The sequence below is a fragment of the Phaenicophaeus curvirostris genome, chromosome 3 (assembly GCF_032191515.1).
Source record: "Phaenicophaeus curvirostris isolate KB17595 chromosome 3, BPBGC_Pcur_1.0, whole genome shotgun sequence".
Lineage (NCBI taxonomy): Eukaryota > Metazoa > Chordata > Aves > Cuculiformes > Cuculidae > Phaenicophaeus > Phaenicophaeus curvirostris.
Genome location: NC_091394.1, coordinates 11,922,047 through 11,928,264, shown reverse-complemented (window position 1 = coordinate 11,928,264; position 6,218 = coordinate 11,922,047).

Here is a 6,218-nt window from a genome sequence, read left to right as displayed (position 1 = left end):
AAAAGGATCCAGCTAAGACATGGATGAGCAGAAAACATAGCGACCAGGGAAAGGCTAAAAGAGCTAAGACATTATCAGAAAAAGAGCAAGCCAAAGAACAGTCTGGTAAGGTAGAAAATACCTAGGAGTATTTAACCAGCTAGACTTAAGGAAAAACATTCACTGTGAAAAACATCAGCCTGTGGGGGAATATGACAGAACTGCTACAAGTTTTTGTCGATCACATGTAGAAAGAACCACACTGGATAGAGGGGAAAAAGACAAGCAAGATGTTAATATTTAAAAATTACTGAAATGGCCAGGGATAATGGAGCAAGTGGTTTCAATTTAAATTCCTAGGAAAGCACTGGAAAATAATTACCTAATTATATGTAAACTTGCAGTAAGCAACCAAGATAGAAAGAATCACCATCAACAACTCATTAAGAGCGATCATGTCAAATCAATCTAGTTTCGAACCCATTGCCATACCAGGATGTAAAATCTAAGAGAGGCTTAGGTTTGTGGGGGGGGTTGTGTATGTGATTTTTTTCCCCCTGTTGTTGTGGTTTTGAGGTGGGTATTTTTGTTCCACATTCAGCTATATTCGGAAAGGAGAAATAATCAGTCACTGAGTGAAAAGGACTGATCTCAAGGGTCCTCAAAAATACAGGAGTTTAGTAACGTACCATGAAATGGTATCTCTTTAATGTTTATTTATTTTACGCTTGTTTTGTATCTTTGGATATCAGGACCACACAATCTGGCTCCCCACTGTGCCACTAGCCCCACAAAGTATTCTAAGCCACACAGTAAGAGTAAGATTTACACACCACCCTGGGGTTCAGAAACACCAGATGAATGTAAATACACTTTTCTGCATGCACATGAAAGCACACTGCAATGGCATCCAGAGCTGTTTTAAAAATAATTATCTGCATTAGTCATGGGGTTGAGCGAGGAACACTTTCATAAAGGCAGAGTTGTCAGCCTCCATCTACACACAGTGGAGTGTGGGGAGGTGCAGGCAGAGATCTCATCTATTAAACCAGTTGATAAATACCTTACACCACTCAGCAGGAAAAATTAAGCTGTGAACTATAAAACATATGTGAATTATCTTCGAATTTTATTAGGCAGGAGCTCACAGTACAATGCTACAGACAAGGCAGTAAAGCTTAGGTTGCAGCTCCCAAGAAGTCACTCTGATGCACAACTAACAAGGGAATTCAGTGCCTACTGTTGATAATGTCTTCAAAGGACATCTGCAATTTGTTTTGCACAAAAAAAAACCTGTTCGCAAGCTGTTGGACAAGAATACTCTACCTCCTCCTCCAAGTTTTGCCAGATCTTCCTTCTTGCAGATTAAAATTTTTTAGCTAAAAATACATCTCCACCACAAATGAAGAACTGCAACAAAAAGTACTTTTATCAAGATATTCATTATGATTACTGAAAAACCTTCTTAAAAGAAACCATGCTCAACCAACTGGCCTTTGATACCCCTCCTAAAGGAAAATCATTAGCACAACTGAGATCTCATGGGACACATACAAAACACCCCAAACCTCAACACATGGCCATAAATCCAGGGGGCAGGAGTGGCCCATCACAGATCACAAATGATCCTGGGGCGATTTACCCTCAGTGACAATTTTTCACTTTCTTTAAATCAACCCCTAATGGAGATGAGGGTCTGCAAATCCAGAAATCTGGCTGCCCACAAGTTAGCAAGACATAAAAAGTAATCAGTTAGATTCTTCTTCTCTTAACCACCCCCATCATGTTACCTTGGCCCACTGCACCAAATTCTTCTCATCTAAATAAAACAAACAACCGACAACCATTGGCCACTGGAACAAACACAAACTGACCTCCACTTTCTAATTGTCCCACCCCCAATAAATAAGAGAAAAATAACAAACCTTTTCAACAAAAGCTCTAAATTATCCCCCTTTCCTTTAGCATCCACCTACAACACACGCACATAACTGGTGGCTGCTTTGCAGACGCCATCTGTTCCAGCTCAACAGCACCTCACCCACTGCTGCCCACTCAGCATGACCAGAATTTAACACTGCATGCTATGTGTGCAGGGGAGGCACATGTGTTGCCAGTGATGGAGGAGAGCAAACTAGGATACGGAAGGGACAATTACTGCTAGAGGGGGAACAGGGTACAGCTGAGATGAACCCTTCTCATCAGGAGGATGCCAAGTTGGCTACACTCAAGAAGAAATTCATCCTGGGAAAATGAAATGTTCAACCATCTTGTAAGATACTCAGTCCTGATGTAGCCACCCAACCCTATTTCTACCTTACAACCAGCTACAGCCAGTAATACAGCTACTATACAGTAATACAGCTACAGCCAGTTTTTAGCGTGAAACATCTCTGGTGCAGAACTCCACAGAATATTTTGCCATAAGTAGGGGATCCATTGAACACACGTAAATCATTCTGGGAACTGGCATCAGGCCAGTCATGGACAAACGACTACAACTTAACCTGCAGGTTCAGTTCCCTGATCTGACAGTTCTGCTCTGTGGCTGTGAGCACCACACAGCCCCTGCATCTAACCTTACCCGTATGCAGAACAGATATAAATAACTGCATCTCACACTATAGTAAATCAAACTTTGCTTGGAAACAAGATACAAGATGTTCACAGTACCTTGTCCACTGGGGGCTATACAAAAAAATGTATTCTCTTTTGCAAATTTTCAGCTTTGTTACATTTCATTTTCTTAACCCATAACTAGGGAATACAAGAAAGCCAGTAAGATCCTTGCATTAGAAAAGTAGATTTTTTTTGGTATATTTTTAAACAATTGGTGCAGCTTAATCAAGATCCTGTTCTCATGAAGCAGAAGGATCACAGTGAGAACAAGTTTTTTGCCCAGGGTTTCAATTCTCTTTCCATGAAGGGCTAGCTCTGCACTCTGTAAGCCTCCTCTCAAGGCATGTTGCCAATGATTTACTCCAGATTCTATGACTTTCTTCTTTTTTGATTGCTATAGTTGGATAATCCAGGCTCCAAACAATACTGTTCCCTTTGCACCTGGATGCTCTAGAAACTCTTTCAGTCCTCACGACTCAACTTCTGCTCCTAAAACATCTGCTGAAATTACTAGTGCCATCATTTCTATTATTGAGCAGTTATTAGAAAAGAGTACATTTACTTGTTTCTGTATGTATCCTGACTAGGAGAAGGATGTCATACACCTACTTCCTTAGATACCATAGCTCGGTTGATCATGCACTTGTGAACTGTTTTGTGCCTCCCCTGAACTAGCCTGAAAAGCCTTTGGAAGCAGGATTGCATTTGATAGTTATTTATACTGCTTCGAGAACCCTTATTGTATCAGATGATAAACTTGAATAAGAATTGGTTTAAGGAAACAAGACGTGATATGTAAGTCAGTCAGCTTAAATATATGTTGAATGCAATCATGACTACATAAAGTATTTCATTTTTCCTATTCTCTGCCATTTAAACTCCCTCGAATACCAGGAAATCACTTTTCTAAGTTATTAGCCTTAAAAAAAATCATCTATCCACATAAACTTGTAATGACAAAAAAGCAAACCATTTACACAGATGGCAATAAAGCAAACAGCATTCAGTGTTAATTGAACAAGTAAAGCTATGTATGTATTACAGGAATCTGAAAAACAAACACTATACACATAAATAATAAAACTAGATTATATACAGATTCTTTTCAACAGTGTGAATCAAGTTTTTACTTTGCTACAAAGATTACTGTAACATGGTAGGAAAAAAGCACTCCTTATTTACACATTATTTACATTACCTGTATTGCCATCTTCATTTTAGATACCCCCTTTTAAATTCTGTTTATGGTTGAGATATCAAACTGAATTTAAGCTTCCTCTGCCTTTTTTGGAGCTACTTTTGTTATTCACTTATACGTTACATTTCATACATATGTATATGCACATGTACATATATATCTCTACATACACATACACCCCCTTTCTATCCACTTGATAGAGACAGTATTTGAAGGTAATGCATTTAAGCAACTCTTTAAGATTCCTTTGTATGGCAGCTGCTAAGATGGGCTTTCTTAGTTGCACAGATCAAGAGCTTTAAACTATTTTCCCTTGTTCTAACCAGGCCAGTTCTGAGCGCTCACTGCTGTATCTGCCAAGTCGAGTAACAGAGGAAAACCAGGAAAATAACAATATGACCTGCATAGGGCCATGAAAGAACAGATGACTATGGGAGTGAAGAACTTTGCCATTCCAAAGGGGTATCAGGCTGGTTGTAGCAACCCTTGCTACAGCAACTGCAGCTGAACTGCCTGTTTTCCTCAGTGAAGATCTCTGGAAAATGGGGAAAAGGGAGAAGAGGAAGAAGCTCCTTGCAAAATGTCATCCCCCTGTTTCTGCAGAAGGTCTAATTACACTTTGGTCCTGTCGGCCTTCTGGGTAGCATCTAGGCTCTGTCAGTCCTAACTCTCGTTGAGAGTGATGTTCTGCTTCTCCTTAGTTCCTGCTTTACTGCGCACAAGTAGGCACATCATACACTGTATAAGAGATCCAACAGAGAGGCTGTATATTCCCAGCTGCGTGGCAGGAGCGGCTAGAGATTCTTGACCATTCTTTGACATCTTCTTCTATATAGCAGGCAGAGCTACAGAAGTAGCAGAGGTGCAATATCACAGGAAAATTGCAGCAAGCAAATCTCAGACAACAAAAATTACATTCTCTATTCACAATGCAAGTGTCCTCAGCATTAAGATTTCTGAGGAATGCTTAAGCAGAGAGTAGATTTTCCTGCAATTTCTTAAGCTAAAAAAAAAAGCCCAGCAGCACAAGTGAAAATAATATAGCTGCGACTCCTCTGAACAGAAAAAATGACACTTGCAGCCAGTCTGAATACAGCAACAAGTACCTCCAAAGGCAAAAGGCACTCCATTTTTTTTCTGTGCAACCAGAAGACTGAAGTTCACTGCGTCCTTATAAGCCAATTATTACACCTAAAAAAGTTGCCCCTTTTTGTAACTTGTAATCCATATAAATGAACGTGAAGATCAAAAGCTTCACTACCTGTATAACATTTGTATTAATGCTTCTGAACGTGCATGAGTGGAGCTATCCAGGTCAGAGCAGGACCAAAACCATTAGCAATCAGCATTCTTCTTGTATTCTTTGTGCTACATTGATGCATACGGTGAGGTTTTTCAATCCCTCCATCTCATTATTACCATCAGAATATCTGACACCTTATTCTATACCATCATTTGTGCTAGCTCAACCTGAGCGTGCGTAAGACAAATATGTGTGTGAGACAGAGTTAGTCCTGAGGGAACTTTCTCCTATCGGAGAAGTGCTGAAGTCCCACATCCTTGGAGATGCACCTGGGAAACTGAACTGGCTTTGAACCTAGAGATCAGCAGTGGTGATCAGTCTCCCCAAATGCCTCCAGGGATGGGGCATCCATGACTTCTGTAAGCAACCTGCACCAGTGCCTCATCAACTTCATAGTAAAATATTCCTTCCTATTATTTAATCTAAATCTCCTCTCTTTCAGTTTAAAACCATTATGCCTCACCCTATCACTGCACTCCCTAGTAAAGAGTCCTTCCTGAACTTTCCCGTACAAGGTCTCCCAGGAGCTTTGCCTCCTCTAGACTGAACAAGCCCAAATCTCTCAGCCTGTGTTCACAGGAAAGGTGCTCCAGCCCCCTGATCATCTCCATAGTCCCTCTCAGGACATGGAAATAATACATAAATTGGGAAATGCCAGTTTGACATATATATTCCCAATTGTTATGAACTCAAGTGTGACTGTTAAAATTCAGGTTCGCACCAGTGACTGCTCATAAGGAGTCTTTGCCTGACTTAATAAAGACACCTTTTCTTCACTCCCAGCTCCGTGCTGGAGCACCCTGTTCCTCTACAGGGTTGATGGTACCAAAAGGATTTTAAAGGATTGACCTGTATGTAGCAATGAAATACCCCAAGGCTTTACATTAAGTCTGAAGTCACCCTTAACACTTAGGTACATTAAAGCCTTCTCCCCATGAACAATCAGCTACAAACAATCAGCTACACAAGTTTTGAAAATACAGCCTTGGGCTTAGAGTCTAATTCTGCCTTATCTCCTCCAAAAGGCTCTTTTCCACCTTATCCTGCTAACAAACCATGAGGACACCTGCACATTTTTCTGTATGTTGTTTCATAAGGATTTCTAGCAAAACCTTCACC